The following is a 20,797-nucleotide window of genomic DNA, read 5'->3' on the forward strand; positions in this document are numbered from 1 at the left end:
TTTTATAAAGATTTATGAGCAATGCATTGAGTTTCTTTTACTATGAGTGAGTATGCACGAGTCCATCTGTTGGCTTACATACACCTTCGATGATTTAGTTCGATGGATCGAGGGGAGTTTCCTCCACCTATATTGAACCCTCCGGCCCTCCAAGATAATGTTTTAAACGATGCCCATTCACTTTCCACGAAGTTCCATTGTCCAGATTCTCTAACTCCACCGCTCCATACGGGAACACTTCCTTCACCAAATACGGTCTCGTCTACTTGGATCTCAATTTACCTGCAAATAACTTCAAACGAGAATTAAATAACAATACTTTATCACCCTTTTTGAAGTTTTACCTCCCTTTAAACATCGATCGTGCAACACTTTCGTCTTTTCCTTGATATCCAACGATCGAGAATATGCCGCATCACAAAGTTCCTCTAACTCATGAATTTGAAAATACCTCTTCCTTGCGGTCTCCGTAAGATCAACATTTACGGTCTTCAACGCCCAAAACGCTCGTTGCTCTAACTCAACGGGAAGATGGCATGCTTTACCATAAACTAACATAAACGGTGTAGTACCCAACGGTGTCTTGTACGCGGTTCTGAATGCCCAAAGCGCGTCATCCAACTTCTCTAACCAGTCTTTCCGACTTTTTCCCACCGTCTTCTCCAAAATTCTCTTCACCCCTCTATTAGGATTCTCGACTTGACCATTCGTTTGCAGATGTTAATCGGTAGAGGTGCGATGAGTAACTCCATAACGAGCTAATGCCTTTTCCATGACGGAATTACAAAAATGAGTACCTCGATCACTAATAATCGCCCGTGGAGTTCCGAAACGAGTAAACAACTTCTTTAAAAACTTCACAACAACTCTAGCATCATTTGTGGCCAATGCTTGGGCTTCAACCCACTTGGAAACGTAATATATCTCCACTAAAATATAATTGTGACCACCGGAAACGGGAAATGGTCCCATAAAGTCGATGCCCCAAACATCAAAAATTTCAAGAGTTTGTATGGGGTTTTGAGGCATCTCGTTCTTTGATGATATATTTCTGGTGCGTTGACAAGCATCACATGTCTTAACAAATTCCACCGCATCTTTTAAAACCGACGGCCAATAAAAACCACTATCAAATACCTTCTGAGACGTGGCATGCGCTCCATGATAACCTCCTGTTAAGCCTTCATGAACATGCTTAAGAATATTCAACACTTCTTCTTTCAACACACATCTTCTAAGAATCCAATCACCACCAATCTTGAAAAGGAAAGGATAGTCCCAAACATACCGAGTAACATCCCGTAAAAACTTCTTCTTTTGTTGCGTAGTCATCCCTTTCAACACAAGGTCGGTAGATAAATAATTTGCAAAATCGGTGAACCATGGCAAAATTTCTTTTCGGCTATAACAAAATCAATCGACTCATGCGGGAATCTATCACCAATCTCTTCCTCACGAATCTCTTCTCTCTTTGGATTCTCTAAACGGGAAAGATGATCCGCCGTAACATTCTCCGCCCCCTTCTTGTCTTTAATCTCTATATCAAACTCGGAAAGTAAAAGAAATCCACCGTATGAGACGGGGCTTCGCGTCCTTCTTGTGAAAGAGGAAACGCAAAGTTGCATGATCGGTAAAAACGGTGGTCTTTGAAAGCACAAGATAAGACCGGAACTTGTCAAATGCAAACAAAACGGCTAAAAGTTCCTTTTCGGTGGTGGTGTAGTTCTCTTGGGCATCATTCAATGTCTTGCTCGCATAATAAACAGGGTGAAAATGTTTCTCACGCCTTTGCCCCAAAACCGCTCCAACCGCATAATCGCTCGCGTCACACATGAGCTCAAACGGTAAATTCCAATCCGGTGACGCGAGAATAGGAGCACTTACGAGTTGATCTTTCAAAAATTTGAACGCCTTCAAACACTCCTCATCGAACACAAAAGGGACATCTTTTCTAATAATCGGGTCATCGGGCTGGTAATTTTGGAAAAGTCATTAATAAACCGCCGGTAGAAACCCGCATGACCAAGAAAACTCCTTACAGCTTTAACATTTGTCGGTGGAGGAAGCCTACTAATCGTGTCAATCTTCGCCCGATCCACCTCTATACCATCTCTTGAAATTTTATGACCCAACACTATCCCTTCCGTCACCATAAAATGACACTTTTCCCAATTCAACATCAACTTCGTCTCGATGCACCTCTTTAACATCCTCTCAAGATTACCCAAACAATGATCGAAAGAATTACCGTACACCGAAAAATCATCCATAAAAACCTCCATGGTTGTCTCTATCATATCCTGAAAAATTGCTACCATACAACGCTGAAAGGTAGCCGGAGCATTACACAACCCAAACAGCATGCGACAGTATTCATACGTGCCATACGGACATGTAAAAGTCGTCTTCTCTTGGTCTTCCGGTGCGATTGGAATCTGAAAATAACCTGAAAAACTAACAAGAAAACAATAAAATTGCTTACCTGCGAGACGCTCCAGCATTTGATCAATAAACGGCAGCGGGAAATGGTCCTTTCGAGTAGCACCATTGAACCTCCGGTAGTCAATACACACCCGCCAACCGGTAACCGTACGTGAAGGGATAAGTTCATTCTTTTCATTCATGACAACCGCCATCCCCCTTTCTTTGGAACAACTTGAGTCGGACTTACCCATGGAGAGTATGAAATTGGATAAATCACTCCGGCATCCAACAACTTAAGCACCTCTTTCTTGACAACCTCTTGCATATTTGGATTTAGACGCCTTTGGGGTTGAACCACCGGTTTATACTCATCTTCCATCAAAATCCGGTGGGTACAACAGGCGGGGCTAATACCTTGAATATCCAAAAGTCTCCATGCAATCGCCCCTTTATTCATCTTCAACACCTTTATCAACTTTGACCTATCTTCATTCGTCAACTTAGAAGAAACAATAACGGGCAAATTCGAGCCCTCGTCAAGATACGCATACTCTAAATGTGATGAAAGAAACTTTAATTCCAACGGAGCAGGTTTTTCTACCTCTTTATCACAAATAACCTCACTAACTTCCATAATCTCCATCAAACAAGAAACGTCATCTACCACTTCTTCTTCACTATCCTCCACAATTTCGGTCAACTCTTTCTCCTCATCCATCCCAACTAAATCGGCTCCAAAAATATAATCAAGACATGTATCCAAACCCGGAATGAAAGAATTAAGAAAATATTCTGAATGGCATGGACCACTAAAATCATCATTATCACCTGGGTGCTTCATCGACTTTGCAATATCATAGGTAACATTCTCATCACCAACCCGAAGTGTGATCCTCCCCTAATACACATCGATAAGAGCCTTAGCCGTTCTCAAAAACAGCCGACCGAGAATAATTGGAATCTTCTCGTCGGCCTCCATGTCAAGTACCACAAAATCAACCGGGAACACAAACATGTCAACTTTCACTAGCAAATTCTCAATAATACTCGCGGATACTTGACCGAACGATCCGCCAACAATAGTGACATATGAGTCCGTGTAAGCTCACCCAACTCCAACTTCTCATACAACGAATATAGCATAATATTAATACTCGCACCCAAATCCGCCAATGCTTGACTCACCATATCACTTCCGAACGTACACGGATTTGTAAATACACCCGGATCCGATAATTTTTCCGGGACCCGATTCAACACCACCGCCGAACAATCTCCGCTAAGTGGAATAGACAAAACCTCTCCCAACCGATCTTTCCTCTTGGGTAAATCTTTCAAAAATTTCGCATAATTTGGCATGTGTTGGAGGGCTTCAACAAATAGAAGATTAATTTTCAACTGTCGGAACATATCCAGAAAATGCCTGTATTCCCTCATGTACTTTTGATTCTTGAGACGAGCGGGATAAGGAACATGGGTAATATTAATATCGGGTGGTGGCCGAAATTCAACCGGCTTTTTCTCAACTTGTGACTCAATAATTGGTGTTTTAACGTGTGACTTACCCGGAGCCTCCATCTCTATCTCTTCATCTACCACTTCCTCTTCTTCAATTCCAACCCTTTCTCTAATAACCTCGGGACCCAAAACCCTTCCGCTACGAGTAGTAAATGCTTTCAATTAAGGGGCCGGATTCGACTGAGTAGAACCTGAAAACTGTCCTTGAGGCCTTTCATCGAGACGAAGAGCAATATCACCAACGGAACTTTGAAGGTCAAGCAAAAAAGATTGTTGATTCTTGAAGAGCAAATCTTGTTCGGCAAACTTTTTCTGTGTAACTTGATCCCTCTCCAAGATTTGCTTCATCATCTCCTCTAGACGTCTCATTCCTCCATTAGAATCCTGCACATTATTTTGAACATTAGTACCATTGTTATTATTATTATTATTGTACTGACCTTGTCCTTGATTATAAGAATTTTGGAAGCCGGATGGTGCGCTCGCGAGACGCCAGTTGGAGTTGTTTTGATTTGGGTTCTTGTAGGTGTTCCAATTCTGATTGTTGTTGTTGTTATAATTATTGGGAAACCTATTCTGACCACCAACAAAATCGACCTGTTGATTCATCACCGGGCACTCCAACATGCCATGTCCACCTCTACAAAACTCACACTTATCCACCTTCATCTTAAGTTCCTTCACCTCTCTTGTTAATGATTCCAAAGCAGCAGCCACAGTAGTATCCAGATTAACCTGGTGTACACCTCGAGAAGATGAGGATGTACTACTAACAGGAGTGAAATTCCCGCGAGGTGGCGCCTTGGAAAAATCAGACTGAGCAAAGCTTTGAAACATCTCGTTGCATTCGGTGACATTATTCCTTGCATTAAATTTCCTCCCGCAACCCTGTAGAAACGAACTTGGGTTTCGTAGTTCAGCCCATTGTAAAATTTCTCCACGAGAGCCCATGGTGTGAGACCATTCTGTGAGCAACGAGCTAGCATGTTCTGGAAACGTCCCAAGCATGACAATACTGCTCATCCGGCTCCATGTGAAACGAGTGAATCTGATCACGAAGAATAGCCGCTTTAGCATGTGGGAAGTATCTTTTGATAAAATCTGTGCGCATTGCTTCCCAAGTAGTGAACATGCCAGGTGGCTGAGTGTCAAACCAAAGAGCTGCTTTCGCTGCAAGTGAAAAAGGAAAAAGATGTAAGAAAATGGCATCGTCAGTTGCACCTTGTAAATTAAAAGTTTTCAAAACGTGGTAAAGCCGGTTAATGTGTGCCAGTGCATCCTCGTCATCACGCCTATGAAATTGATTAGTTTGAACGATATTGTTCATGACTTATGACGGAATCTGCCACGAGTTGGGATTGTCGATCTCGGGGGTGACGATGCATGATCGGTTTCCGGTTAGGCCATCTAAGGCTTGGGCAGCAATTGTTCTATTGTCCGCCATTTGGTCGTCTGGTTGACTTCTCGGACTTTCTGGTGGGGAACTGTTTGGTGACGATTTTGGTGTAGAAGTAGCTTCTGATGGTTGTTTCTCTGCTGACGAGCTAGCCTCGGTCTTGAACGGATAAAAATCCAGATTACCCAGCGGTGGTCCTTGCGAACGAAGATGTGTCATATACCTGAAAAACGCAACAGACCAAGTAAACTAAAAATAAACTAAAATTTAATTTGACTCCTATGATTCAAACGAAAATAAAACAAATAGCGCGTATGTAGCAAATAAGTCCAATTAAATAAAATAAGGCAATCGCTAAGAGTCCCCGGCAACGGCGCCAAAACTTGATGTACTAAAAGTAGTTATAAATTTATTAACTAAAAATAAGCTAATCTAGACACTAATTAATAATTCTAGACTCTTAACTTAACTAAAACTACTAACCGGCAAGTGTACCGGTCGACTCTAATACAGCTAAGTAAGTCCGGATATCGAACTCACGAGACTGTATAAATTACGAAACTAGCAAACAAACTCAATTACAATACACGACTATTTAATAATAATAATAATAATTGAGGGAGAAGTTTCTAAACTAATTAATAAAACTCTAAATAAATAATTAACTTACTAATGATTAACTAATGATTACTTAATTAAACTAATAATAAACTAATAAACCCTAAACCTAATTAATATAATAATAATAAAATATAATCATTACTCTTAAACTAATTAATTTAATATAAAACCTTAACTCTAATGTAATTAAACTAATAAACAATTAAGAACACTTAGATTAATTCAGATGATAAAGATAACTACCTAGGCTAGAATCTCCAAAGTTACGGTTATTAACTAAATGGAAAACTTAAGTTATGGAACCAGGATCGTAAAATAGACCCTTGACAGAAAACCCGAACAGGTCCCTTGAACCTCAAGAAGACGCCTATGGATTTCTAACAAGTTTTAAAACTCACCAGTTTTATGAATTAAACTTCCTTACGGTTATTTAATAATTTATGTCTAAGTATCTTTATGACGAAATCCTACCTTACAGCGCGGAAATAAAAGATAGCTAAGTAGACTTAATTAACTTAATAGACTAAGTTGACAATCAAACCTAGACGGACTCCTTACGAAGAACTAAATCTAGAAATCCTAACAAACAAAGATCTATCAATAGCCACCTTACAGCTTTCTAGGCTAGCAGCTCACTTTTATCTGTTTAATTGATTTTATTGTTTCTATGATTTTAATGGATATCAATCACAAACTAGTCAAGAACACACAGTAAATGACCTAACAAAACCCTATCCTATGAAACAATCAACAAGGGCAATGTGAAAAATAAATCCAAGTAAACAAACCAAGCAATCAAACGCATCAATTAACTCAAACTTAACGATTTACTTAGAACACAAAATCCATAACGAAAAGAAATCCAAACAAAATCAAACCGAACTAAGGTTCATCACGACCTAGGCAGTTTATGGAGTTTTAGCCTAGCATCATATAGTCTAAATCAAACAAAACAAATAAAACTAAAAACATGGTGAAAATATAAAGAACGGGAAATCAAGGATGATAAAACCCGTAATCTTCAATCGCGAGCGTGTAACTCTTCACCGGCTGTTCTCATGCCTTCAAATCACCACAAGACTCGAAAATATGCTCTTAAGAACTCCAAATTTGTCTGGTGGCTTTAAGGTATTCTCAGGTTTAAGTTAAAGATGTTTAAATACCCAAAACAAGGCCCAACATATAACAAAAACGAATTAATAATCCCATCAGGCATCTCTACGCGCCGCGCGACCAGGATGTGGGTACCTGGCCGCACGGCGCGGCGTGTCCCGCCAAGGAGGCCAGTCAGACCGGCCCGGTCTGATCGGTTCTCTGTTCTGGTTCCTTTATGAGGTGTTCCGGATCTCCGTTTTGGCTCTTTTTAGCTCGTTTTTCGCCCTTTTTAATCACGATCAACTTCTATTGCCTACGAAACATAAAAGTGTTAGTAGTATACAAATCTCGACTAAAAACGAACAAAAACTATTAAAATATTAAATAAACTATACACGGGAAACATAAATATTTAGCATTATATCATGATGTTTATTTGATTTATTTTATCTAAATGATAACCTCAAATACGACGATGGTATTAACTTTTACAAGCTCGTAGGTACATGTGCTTTAACGAACGTGTTTGAAAATACTAATTTCCATTTTCTCGTTTCGTTATAACTAAGAATTGAGTCTCATTTTCGCCGGCGTTCTCGCTTATTATTTCTCTACAGTATTCAAATGGATTCAACCATGGACATTTTCTTGACTGTCGAGTTGAAGATTCACACGTTCAACCGAAAACGTTCGTTTCTTCTTAACTTATCACCAATATTTCTTTATTCCATCTGACTTCTCGCGCGTTTAAAAATACATATATTCCCGTCATTCTTAGTATAAAATAATATTTTTAACCTAAGGGTCTTAAATCTCACTTAACCCAGTCTAAACATATCTTAAACTCGTTTATGGAATATAATAATACCTTTTATTTAGTCGGGTGTCATAGTTTAACCCTATACAGACCTTAGAAGCTCTTAGAAGTGGATGAGCTAAGTCTGCACCAAGAAGAGTTCGTGCGGTCGTTTTCTAATGAAACATATTTATAAAAGAAACAATCTGCATATAACTATGTCTACGCGGCGCAGACAAAAGAGCCTGGGCAGATTTTTTTTTTAATGGACACAAAAGAGCCTGGGCAGACTTTTTTATAAAAAACGGACATCACCGTACTTAGCCTTCTAAATCTAGTTCAGGGTATCGACTTCTACATTTACTCCCATTTAATTCTCCTGGATTTTAAACTCATTGTCTTTCTTTTCAATCTATATATGATGACTAGTTTTTATACCCCGTATTACGGGGCTGTTTTACATTACTCGTTTTTAATATATATATATATATATATATATATATATATATATATATATATATATATATATATATATATATATATATATACTTTTTTGGGTTTAATTTTATTTATTGTAAAGAAATTTATAATATACTTAGAGTTTGATGATAAAAAGGTTTCACAAATATCTAAGATGTTATAACCCGGTTTAAAAGTTATCTGGGTTTGGTAAGACCCAAGACCCGCTTATTTTTTACTATAAAATTGTTTCTTAATTATAAGTAATATTTTTTAAAAAATAAATATAATAATTTTTTGATATATCCTATTTGATTGGATTTTCTAATCAATAATTTGGTGAGAAAAATTTTTAATTTAATGAGATGTTATAACCCGTTTAAGGAATATCTGGGTTTGGTAAGACCCATACCTGTGAATTCGGGTCAAATGCATGAGAAGCCTCCATTTAAAATTCAAGCAAATCTGATAACTCCAAAAAAAAGGGAGCGACCACATCGCGACACGTAGGATTTTTATGCTTTCGTTTATATATATATTATAGATATGAATTCCTTAAATATATTACATTTGGCAAACACATAAACATGTGATTAGTTAATTATTACTACCTCAAACAACTAGAGACATCCATGCTAGAGCTCATCTACTGTTGCATACTTGCTGCTTGCATTAAAAATATTACCGTTAAACCATGGCACCATAACAAATCTATCATGCTATCTTAATCAGAACCAATATTCTTGTAAAATTTTGTCATAAATTTAAGTTTATTCATATTTTAGTATAACATTGCTCAGGATTATTTTTTTTCATAAAACTAAGAAGCAAATTAATTTCACACATTCAAAATCCCAAAATTAGAAATTGCAAATGTATAGTCTTAATCTATAAGTTTACCTAACAAGTCGTAAGTCTCGTTAAACTGAATGATTAATAAAGCGTACAAGTCCCATATCGCAATTCCCAAAATTGTTTAGGAGAACACCTCACCTATCCAAAAATTCTCATCAGAAGAAGAATCGAACGACAAAGAATATCGTGAATGAAGAGGCAAAACATTTGGATTTTTTAGTTAGGGTTTGTAAATTGAAAAATGGTAAAAAAGGGTAATTGGAGTTCATAAACATTGGAGATGTTGGATTAATTTCTATTCCGGGTCACAAGTCGGTGAACCGGGCTTAAGAGGTTGTAACATGCCGGTTAAAGTCTAATGGGTATTATGAAACATTCTTCCATTTGCTTGGTGGCCAAGTTCACCATGTTGCCCAAGTTCACCTCGGTGGCCAAGTTGAGTGAGTAACCAAGTTGGGTTACTAGTATAAATTAGAGGTGCACAAAATCGGTTATTCGTAAAACCCGGAACCGGTTCGGTACCGGTTTTATTCATACCGGGTACAAAATGAGACCTCTTCCAGTCAGGAACCGGGTCGGTTCCGTACCCGACCCGATGGACCAAAATGAGAACTTAGTGGAGCTGGTTCCGGTAGGAACCGGGACCGGGTTTTACGTAAAAACCGGTTCCACTGTTTTTTTTTTTATTTTAAACTAACTAGCCGTTAGAAACTGGTTCCAACGGCTATATAGCCGTTTTTGACCGTTGGAACCGGTTTTTTAACTATAAATAGGTTACCAACATTCTATAAATAGCAAGGTATTGTGTGTACTTGTTAAACCACTTTCAAAACTCTAAATCACAATTAACCTTAAAACGACAACAAATGGCAACTCACGACGACGTTGTTATGGTGATCGAAACAACACGATGCCCCGATGTTTGGGTTCATTACGATTTGTGTGTCATGACCGTCTCACAAGAGATGGCCCGGTGCAAGTACTGCTCAAAGTTTCTGAAAGCGGGGTCGAACTCGACCTTACGCAAGCATACCAATAAGTATTGTCGTGAGAAAATAAGATTGGATGCCAAGAAAGCGGAAGCGGGAGAGTCGTCCGGCTCTACAATTCAAGCACCTACCGCTTAATCGTTGTATAATGCCGGATTAAAACGACGGACGTTGTTTTTTAGTTTAAGTTGTTTTTTAGTTTAAGTATCGTCATGTTTTAATAATGTTTATAATATTTGTTGTTTATATAATAAAGTGTTTGTCGTTATTATAATAAGAAATAAAACTTTACTAGTAATAAACAAAACATAACTAAATATTACTTGAAATTTGATCGTGTTACAAATGATTTTACTAAAACAAATAAAAATTACAAGTTTTTTTAGTCTTCATCCTCTTCTTCTTCACCACCCGAATTCCTGGAAGAAAGCCCTTCCACCACCTCCTCTTCATGAATAGGTCACTCTGTTGGTATTTCATCTTCAAAGTTTGTCTTGTGTTGTACACGATCCATCGCATCCAAATGATCCTTTAGGCAAATGCAAACCTCTAAAGACTCGGGAGTTAGTTTTGTTCTTCGCATTGATAGTACCCTCCCACTAAGTGAAAAACATATTCGGAAGCAACCGTTGAGGCTTGCACGCTAAGCAAGTCACGAGCCATGGAGGATAAAATAGGAAATTCGTTTTTTTCCTTTCCACCAAGCCAACAAATCAATATTGCGAATTTCATCGACCGATGCTCCCTCAACATAATTTGCTCCACTATATCGACCAAGTTCACTAGTTTGTGTGTTTCCTCTTTGCCTCTTAGAGCCCGATTCACGAACCACATTCATCAAGTTTATAAGTTTGTCCTTGCACGGCTTACTAGTCGTTGCTTGCCTCACAAAAGACGACCTCGCGCTTGGACCATAAAATTTTAAAATAATGGTCATAAAGGTCTTGAAGGTGTTTGTTAAACTTTTCCTTCGCTTCCATCAAGAACTTTGGGTCGGTCTCGTGCATACCCATGGTGTCGCATATTTCGTCGATCAACGTCTCAACCCCATGAACATTCCAATAGGGGTTTAAAGCGGCGGCATAAGTAAAGACCGGTTGTATGTCTTCAAAATATTTTAAGAACTTTTCTTTCATTACCGCAACAATATCCTTGAAGATTTGGTTCTTATCCTCAAAACTCTCTAAAAGTCGAAGACATGTTGTACTATTCTTGCAAAACCCAACAACTAGTAGGATAATAAACTCCCGATAACTTAGTTGTTGCGGTTTTGAACACATCAAGATATTCCAACAAATAACCGACATGGACCCAAACACTTTCGGGAAGCATATCGGCCTCGCGTACATCAACAAGATTGTTATGAAAAGATTGTAAAGTTTGGCGTTGGGCAAAAGCACACTTTAGCATATGACAAGTTGAGTTCCAACGGGTTGGAACATCCCAATTCGGCCCCAAATATTTTCTTTTAACCGACTTGCAATAATTCTTATATTCAAGATGTCTCCTTTTACCCCTTTTGAAAACATCTTGTAACATAAGTCTAAAGAAAGTTAAATCTTGATGAATGTTTCCATTGTCGAGACCTTGTTGAACAACCAAGTTGATGATATGTGCAACACATCGAACATGAAAAAATTCCCAAAACTAGGTGGTGAATATTTTATTATAAATTTTTCGGCCGCCTTTGTTATTGTTTGATGCGTTGTCAAAGGAAATCGAAAATATTTTATGTTTCAAGTTGTAAGTCGTTATAACTTCATCAACCAATTCAAACAATTTTTCGGCCGTATGTGGGTACGGGAAGTTTTCAAAGGCGATGGCGTGTTTCATCAATTGCCATGTCACCGGATCAACCCAATGCGCGGTGACACATATGTATTATTCGGGTAACCCGTGTGGTGCCGACCATACATCGCTAGTTAAACTCACCATCGATTCTAAAGTATGTAAAAACTCGATTAACTCTTTTTTTGCACACTCCCACAACTTGATACAATGACGTCTTAGGGTGGTACGACTTACATGTGTGTATCGCGGTTGTAGGGTTTCTCGAATCAACGATGTCAACTCCGGGTCGTCAAAGTGGTTAAATGGCAAACTTCGTTGAATAACGAACTTTGCCATTCTATCTTGAACTTGGTTCGTGTTGTAACGAAATAGTGTACCATCTTTACCCAAGTCCACTTGGTCGGTTGAGCAAACGCCTTTCAAGGCCTTACAAAATGGCCTCTCGATATGCTTTCTCAAAGTCGAGTTTGAATCGTGCTTTAAGAAAGTTCCACAAAGTTTGCATCGAGCTTTTGGATCACCTTCGACAGTCACAACCAAATCCCAATTCTTCCAAACTTCTTTGTTGCGGTTATGGTCGACAAACCGCAAGAACTAGTGGGTATTCTTGAGCACGAACCAGTTCAATAAAAACGTCCATGTTAGCCTTCTTGTTGTTATTTTTGGTGGGTGCCATAATATTTTTGAGTCGGATGGTCGGGTTTGTAAACGAGAAGTATATTAGATTGTTTTTGAGCTTGGTGGTGAAACAATGGGTGAAAAAACGATTTATATAAAGGACTTGGGCAAGAAAAACCGGTTCCAACGGCTATATTACCGTTGGAACCGGTTCCAATGGTAACTTTTCGGACGAAAACCGGTTCCAACGGCTATATTACCGTTGGTAGCGGTTTCAACTGCTATAATATCACTTACAAAACGGTTTCAACGGCTATATTACCGTTGGAACCGATTCCAACGGCTAGTTGACCTGCAGTTGACTTTTTAAAAAAATAACCCGACGGAACCGGTTTTTCCGGGTACGAACCGGAACCGGGTACGAACCGATTGGGGGTATAAAATGTGGAACCGGGTACGGATTTCGGGTATATAAGTACCCGAACCGGGTATTAGGTACACCGGGTACGAACTAGAACCGGTTCTGGGTCGGGTACACCGGTTCGGGTCCGTAACCGGTTTTTTTGTGCACGTCTAGTATAAATGCATGCACAAAGTTAGTGTTAAACAACAACAATCACCACCATCACTACCAAAGATATTGTAATCAGTTTTTTAAGCTATATTTTATGGTTATAATATAAATCACTTATTTCTAAGTTGTTTGTTAATTATCCTTTATCATTCTTGAGGAGATATATGTTAAAATCTCTAAAATGAAATATATATGGGATTGGCTTGACTTCACACCTTCCGTCTAAGATGGTGGATGATTTGAGACTAGAACGTCAATATTATGGCATATCACAAGCTGGTTCGTGGAAGTCCAGCAATTCTAATTGAAATATTCAGTTGAAAAACAATTTTGAGTTTTGAATATGGAAGTCAAAATTGGGTTAACTTTGGTAGGCTGTATATTGGGTCAGTTGCTGTTCATCCGAATTTGGAAAATTAAAAACCTAATTCGAATAAGTTTCTAAAAACCAAGTTAATATGTTCAAATCATGAGTTGAAATAAACTTTGTCATGCTGTCTAAGAGGATTTTTTTCAAGACAAAGATTTAAAGATGTGTTTTTTACAACTGTATTGTCGTATTTCTACGTAGGAAAATTACCAAAATAGACATTATTTCCAAGACCGTACCAAAATAAACATTGGCTAAGAGGGGTGATGACAATAGTAGTTGCAGGCTAAAACTAAAGTATGGAATTAATTTAACTAACACACAACCACCAAAACTCCAACCACAAGGATGAAACGGTAATTTACTCTAATTAGTAATCAACTTGCTACAACTCCTACCTGTTATCATCTCAAATTTTATGGTTAATTGTATAATATAGGTGTAACAAAAAACTAAGTATGAAACAAATTAAACAACTACATACAACCACCAAACCTCCAACCTTAACATACCTTTTCAACTGAATTTCTCAAACCGGTAGATTCTTCTACGTTGGATTCCAAATCCAAAGCCGAGGGTTTAGGAGAATCAGAAACCGTCTTCACATTCACGAGCGGTTTTTGTAACATATCTGTCCTAGGAAACACCACCATGTTCAAACCCTTCAATTCTTGTTTGTCTGATTCCTCCAGTGCTTGAAAACCGAAAACATCAGTCCATGTATCCATGCGTTCAGCAACCGCAGGAATTATCAACTACTCAACATGGAGGAAGGATAGAGCCTGAAAGATAAAATACCATTGAATACATATTCACGTCAACACAATTTAGAACGTTCTTGATCATATTATAATAATACACAAAATACTTACTATTTCTATAGCGGATAATAGCCGACAACACATTCCCTGGCGTCTGCATAAATGACGAGTTCCGATAAATGGCATCTCTGCAAGTTGGGTTCCATGGATCCTGTTCATATTATAATAAAAACAACAAAACAAGGTTAAAATTTGCATTTAGGTTATAAAAATATATAAGAAAGTCAACAATCACGCTACCTTACGGATGCAGCACAAACCACTTCATCTCCCCTCTCCAATATAGCTGTAAAGAAGCCACTATAATTTAACCGGCTAAGGTTCGATCTACACGAAAATTTCATAAAAATATCACTTTAGAGGTACTGATTTTTTAACACTCATTTTCTTAACACACTAGATATATTGCTTACCCGCAATTGAAGACTACATTACGGATTAAATTGATCCCACTTCTTCTGTCGGTAAAAGGCAAGAAACACTCATCCATTAGTGACATGGCAACCGCCAGCATGGAATTGCATTCTACCTGTTTAGAAAGCTCAATGGAAGAAGCGTCCGTTGCTAACTCAGCTCGATGAATAAGAGACCATGAGAATCCCGAACACAGATCATGCTTCACACCGACAAGCTTCTGCAGCTGACCGTATAGCTGCAAAAATATAATCACCAAACAGGAAACAGGTAAACGGGCAGGTTGGGTCGGTAACAAGTCATACTGGTCTCGGGTCAGAATGGGTCAACTTTAAAAAGGTTAATTTGGTCCGCGTCAGAACAGGATTGACTAAAATATAAAAATATGTTCTAGTCAGGTCAGGAAACGGGTCATAATGGGCTTGGTCAGAACAGGTCAATTTAAAAAGTATTCAATTTGGTCCAGACGTTATCTGAATGAGTACGTTCAAATCAGGTCAGAAAACGGGTCATCTCGGGCTCGGGCAGAATGACTTGGTTTAAAAAAGGTTCAATTTGGTCTAGGTCAAAACAGGATGTAACTAAAAATGTTCCGGTCAGGTCGAGAAAGGACCATACCGGACTCAGGTCAGAACAGGTCGATTAAGGAAATGTTCATATTGGTCCGGGTCAAAGCAGGATATGACTTAAATACGTTTCGGTCAGGTCAGTTAACGTGTTATGCTGGGCTCACGTCAGAACGGGTTGATTTAAGAAAGGTCAAATTGAGTTCGGGACAAAACAGGATTAGAGCAAACTACGCTCAGGTCAGGTCAAATAATGGGCCATCTAGCTTGGGTCAGAACAGGATACAACTAAAATATGTTTCGGTTAAAACATACCGTTTTAGAAAAAAAGTATCAAATGACCAGATCACATATAATGAGAAACCATTATAAAATCCATCCAACTTCTTAAAATGGCAGATACAGTCAAAAAATTAAATTACCATAAACATTGATTATGCTACGTATTCAGAATATCATCAAAACATTAAATACCTCATTACACGTGTGTCTACAGAAGGACAAATCAGGATAAATGGACTCATATGGCTTATCAGTTTCCGGGGTGCACGTTTCATGATCTGCAACATCAAGAACTTGTCTTTCAGCCAATATTTATAAACAATACTAAACACCATTTTAATAAAAGGAGTATTACATTTCTTTTGACAAAAGTAGCACACAAGAAGAGAATCTTGAGCAGCTGATTCACAATATTTGCAGGTACAATTTGGACAAAGCCAATCACCTTGCGGAAGCATCTAAAACAAAAACAAACATAACTAAGATTCAGAATTTACAGGCCTAACTTCATTTGGTATCTCAATTGACCATTATTAAATAAGTACCGGTAGGTCCAAACATGTCTGGTGAAACGTAGATGGACAACCATCACAACAAATCAAATCACCACCGTCCCCACATAACCCACACGTATCATCATTCGTATCATCAATGCCATCACCATCATCATCCACACTATAAAAACCCTTTCTCTCCAACTCCCCTTGCTTACTCCACGCATCGATCTGACACTGTATCAATGACTTTCCCGACTCCATAAACATATTTAAAAACGGCTGCCCGGTTTTACTTCCCGCATGCTCCTCAAACTTTACAGCCGTTACAACTTTGTCACAACAATTACAATGAATCCCGTCTTTTGTAATCCACCCCTTTCGCAACACGCGTGTCTTCCTACTGTTCATGTACTCCACATTTTCCTTTAAACCCACGACCCCTGAGTCTACCAGCCACGCGAGTAGGGTCCGCTTTCCCAAATACGGAACAAACCCATTCACTTTCCGTCTTTTTGTCATACTCGCGAACCAACAAACTACATCTATCTATTTTCCTGTTTTTCCTCACATATGTTTTCAAAACACTTTCGGTTTCCATGTGCGACTGTCTCGATAACTTTTCGACAATTTCGTTGCGTAAAGGAGTAAACTTAGGGTTGGCTTCTTCTTTTTGAAATGCATCATAAGCTTTGATGATAGACCAATAACCAATCCCCGAAGGATTAATATAGACGGAATCCATGTAGTTTCGGCCCTTTCTCGGTCTATAATCGATAGTCCAACCACCCGCAACAAGCATATCTTTAATCTTGTCGCGCAATATTTGCTTTTCGGAGCCACTAGTGCGTTTAATATCACTACCGCGTATAATACTGATTTCTTTACTAACTTTCTGAGCAACTTGAGTTTTAACCGATTTTTCCTTTTTAGTATCTTCATCTCGCTTGTGCACAGCCTTCAACTTGGCTTCTTTCTCATTATCTTTCAGATCATCCTTCCGAGCACGGCTTGAATGTGAACCACCCGTCTGCTTATCATCATTCACCATTACCTTCAAGACCCCATTGTTCCCTTGCAATCTGACCGATTTTCCAAAAGACAACTTATACTTTTTCCTCAAAACCGAAAGGGGCAAGTCGGATTCATCATCATCATCATCATCATCATCTTCCGTGTCAACCCGTCTCGCAGTACCACTTTGGCGGTACAAGTTAGTCCATCTATAGCTACCATCATCATCCTTGCTGATATTATTATTATTATTATCATCATACTCATCAAACTCAAACACATCTAATCCACTTCTCTTGGTTCCAAATTCATCGGTGTTCTTCTTCTCGACGACAGTTTCTGAATTGTTAGATCTATCTCAAAACAACCCAGTAAAGTAAAGTAATTGAACAAAACCCAGACCTAGAATTGGTAACTTACGAATTTGACCTGGAATTTAAGCATCGGCAAAGGAAATGAAAGAGTATGAAGATGTGTGATCAAAGAGAAGAGAAGTGGGGTGGTTTTAGATAAGTATATGTAGGTAGATTGTATAAAAGTAACCAAGGTTCCGAGTTAAGTTTTACCGTCGGAATCGGGTGATAACTGGAAATGACCGCCGACTTACGTTAAATGGTCATAAATATTTTCTACCAAACTCGGTAAATACCAAATGTAACTTTAAAACTCTCTATTATTACTACTTTACTAGCACGATGCCCGCACGATGCTGCGGCGGTGACATTTTACAGTGTCATACTTGTTTTTAACAAATATGGAGTGCGGTAGTACTTGTGCATTAGAACAAATGGTTATTAAATCAAACTATAAAAACTATGTAACGTATCATAAAACTGATGATAACAAACCAAACTATAAAACCAAAGAGCCTTTGGCCTAGTTTTTGTTGAGCGATAACCAAGATTGAGTTACACGCATTATGTGGTGATGGACACGCGTTTATTAGCCCCAATACAAGTAAACAATTGCAAACCGATAACGAAAATCAAAAAACAAAGCTTAAATATACACATGATTTATTTGAAATGTACAGTCATTTCAAATGAAACTTATTTAAACCAACTTGTTTTAGCCCGAATCCCATTCCTACTCGACACCATTTTAACCCGAAACTTGCTTTGATATTACCTTTTAGACGCAAACCCAGACCCACTTGACCCGAGCTAAATTAACCACTTTTTGTATCAACTCGTTCAGACCTAACCCAGTTTTACCCATGACCCGTGGTCTGCCAACTCGACCTGTTGTCGGTTCAAATTGGTAATCACGTAACATGTTAAAGTTTAATACTTAAAAAGTATAGCAATCTCATACTTAAATTAAAGAGTATAAAATGCTCGTTTTTATGACGTACTTTAAAAAAATATATTAACGTGTGAAAAAGTTATGGCTTTTATATAACCATGGGTAGTTAGTTATAAAAACGAGCGTTTTACAAAATGTGAGTGGAGTTGTGACCATAGTTGTACTTATTGTGTAAGAATTCTTATAGACTAAAAGACCAAATTACCCCTTATAACTAATAATTGTATGCATTGTATGTTGTACCTAAAACAAATACTTTTGCACCTCTTAAAAATTAAGAGGTCCTTGCTATTCTTTTTATATATTATAGATAATAAAAGAAAATTACCGTTTGCCTCCCTGTGTAATATGGTCGCGAGATGGAATAACCATTGAAAAAGAATTTGTGCATGTTGCACCTCTGTGTTTCTCGGGCAGGTTTTTTTGACTCCCACCGTTAGTTGACCTTCTGTTGACTCGTTAAAAATTGGCGAATTTACTATGTTACCCTTCTATCCTTATTATAACATAACCGAACCTGCATCCCCTCTTTCCCCGTATTATCTCAGGCGATCCGATCGTCTTCGTTCATCTAATAAACATCGATTAACACCGGATGTCAAGTCAATACTCCTCGGGGTTACCTTCTAAGCCTTCCTGTGTAAACAAATCTTGTGTGAGATGCCGATGTGGTGCAGGGACATGTTACCGGATATCCAGGACTGATGCAAACCCGGGTCGTCGATTCTTGTTTTGTGTAAGTGTTTAATTACTAACTAATTAGGATTCTTGTCTGTTAATCGATGTTGATTCCTTTAATTTGGCTTAGGTCAATTTTAGGGGTAATTGATTCTATTGAATGGTGTTATAGTTGATTAGGTTGTTTGTTTGTTGATATACAGAAGGGGAGTTGTGGATGGTTAAAATGGGCTGATGATCCCACTTGCCCTAGTTGTAAAAAGGTAATTCAAGCTATGGTGAAGATGATGAACAAGAAAGATGAGTATACAAGAATGAGAAATAAAGAAGTAACAAGGTTGAAGATGATGCTAGGAATTAGTTGGTTGTTGTTCTTTGTTTATGTTTGTGTTTATTGATTAGTTGTTAACATTGTATTTGTAGTATGGGATAATGTAATCTTTGTTGTTGTTATTCTAGTTTATGTTAAACGTTTAGAGTTTATTGTTTCATCTATTTACTTTAAATTCATGTTCCACATTATCAGTCATGTTGCAGCTAATTTGACAATGAAGCTGAAAATGATGAAATTAAGAATGTTGAATTTGGGAAGGATGTGGTGCAGTTTGACAATGAAGCAAGTCAATTGGAAGACAATGAGTGTCAATTAGGAGAAGATGAGTTGATGGCTTATTTGTTGCAAGAAGATGAATTATTTAGACCGAGTGAAGAACATGAAATGGATCCTTGTGATGATTATGACCCTAAGATTATGAAAGCAGCTTACGACTACACCAGTGAGCCAGAGGAAGATTACTGTCATGATCCATATGAAGACGATCCAGTGTGGGACTCTGACTGGTCAAATGATTCTCGTCATTGGAAGTAGCTTTGTACTTGGTTTCTAGTATTTGTTTGCATTTGAAATGTATTTTAATGTGTTACTTTAATTTGACATGATTAAATGTATTGTAATGTTTGCATGATTTGACTACAAACTACAAGTTTTAAAAGCATTAAACACAAACTGTCAAACACAAACTATCAAAAACAAACTGTCAAAATAATATACAAACCATCATATCCCAAGTGAAACATACATGCTACAAGTCTTAAATTGTATCAAACACAAACCATGATAACACACACATGGTACCAGCTACAAGTCTTAAATTGTTTCAAACACAAAACATGATAACAAACCATAACCTTGTTGACAGCATTAGGGTTGACTTGGTGCCCTGCAAGTTTTGATGTTGTGTCCGAAACCTCACTACAACAAAAAGGGCTTTTTAGTAAGCACAAAAACGTCCTAAAATGCTATTTTATAGGACCTTTCATTTAATAGGACCAACGAGAAAAGAGTTTCATGTAAAGGGGTCATAATAAGTCTCGGAACTTAAAAAGCATCCTGATATTCCAAATAAGATTACGAAACCAATTTTATGGTCGCATAATATATCCATTAACAACCCAAAAAGCGTCCTAATAAAAACATATTAGGACACTTTTACTATGTTTTGACATGTGCTTACCTAATTGTAAACTTATGATATACATACAAGGGTCCTTAAAAATTAATTTATAGGACCCTGATGATGGAACATTATAGTACCAAAAAACGGTCCTAATATTCCAAACAAGATTATGAAACTAAATTTTATGGTCGCATAATATATATATGAACAACTTAAACGTCCTAAAAAACATATTATAACATTTTTACAATGTTCTAACG

The 20,797-nt window shown here is 37.9% G+C and overlaps 1 long non-coding RNA gene and 1 pseudogene across 2 annotated transcripts; one reads left to right on the top strand and one right to left on the bottom strand.

The window, feature by feature from the left end:
• The first annotated feature begins 230 nt into the window (after positions 1–230).
• Positions 231–2,301, top strand: LOC143602996 (uncharacterized). Its single transcript, XR_013147970.1, has 2 exons — positions 231–376; positions 2,063–2,301. It is a non-coding gene; the product is annotated as an uncharacterized LOC143602996 (long non-coding RNA).
• An 11,537-nt stretch (positions 2,302–13,838) lies between these two features.
• On the bottom strand, positions 13,839–17,821 carry LOC143602995 (increased DNA methylation 1-like; annotated as a pseudogene). Its single transcript, XR_013147969.1, has 8 exons — positions 17,781–17,821; positions 16,135–17,450; positions 15,945–16,047; positions 15,782–15,867; positions 14,741–14,979; positions 14,568–14,654; positions 14,379–14,478; positions 13,839–14,288 (listed from the first exon to the last, which is right to left on the bottom strand). The product of XR_013147969.1 is annotated as an increased DNA methylation 1-like (transcript).
• Positions 17,822–20,797: the final 2,976 nt, after the last annotated feature.

The sequence above is a fragment of the Bidens hawaiensis genome, unplaced genomic scaffold (assembly GCF_021521415.1).
Source record: "Bidens hawaiensis isolate Kalapana, Puna unplaced genomic scaffold, B.hawaiensis_p1.1 tig00060281_1, whole genome shotgun sequence".
In the NCBI taxonomy this organism is placed as follows: domain Eukaryota; kingdom Viridiplantae; phylum Streptophyta; class Magnoliopsida; order Asterales; family Asteraceae; genus Bidens; species Bidens hawaiensis.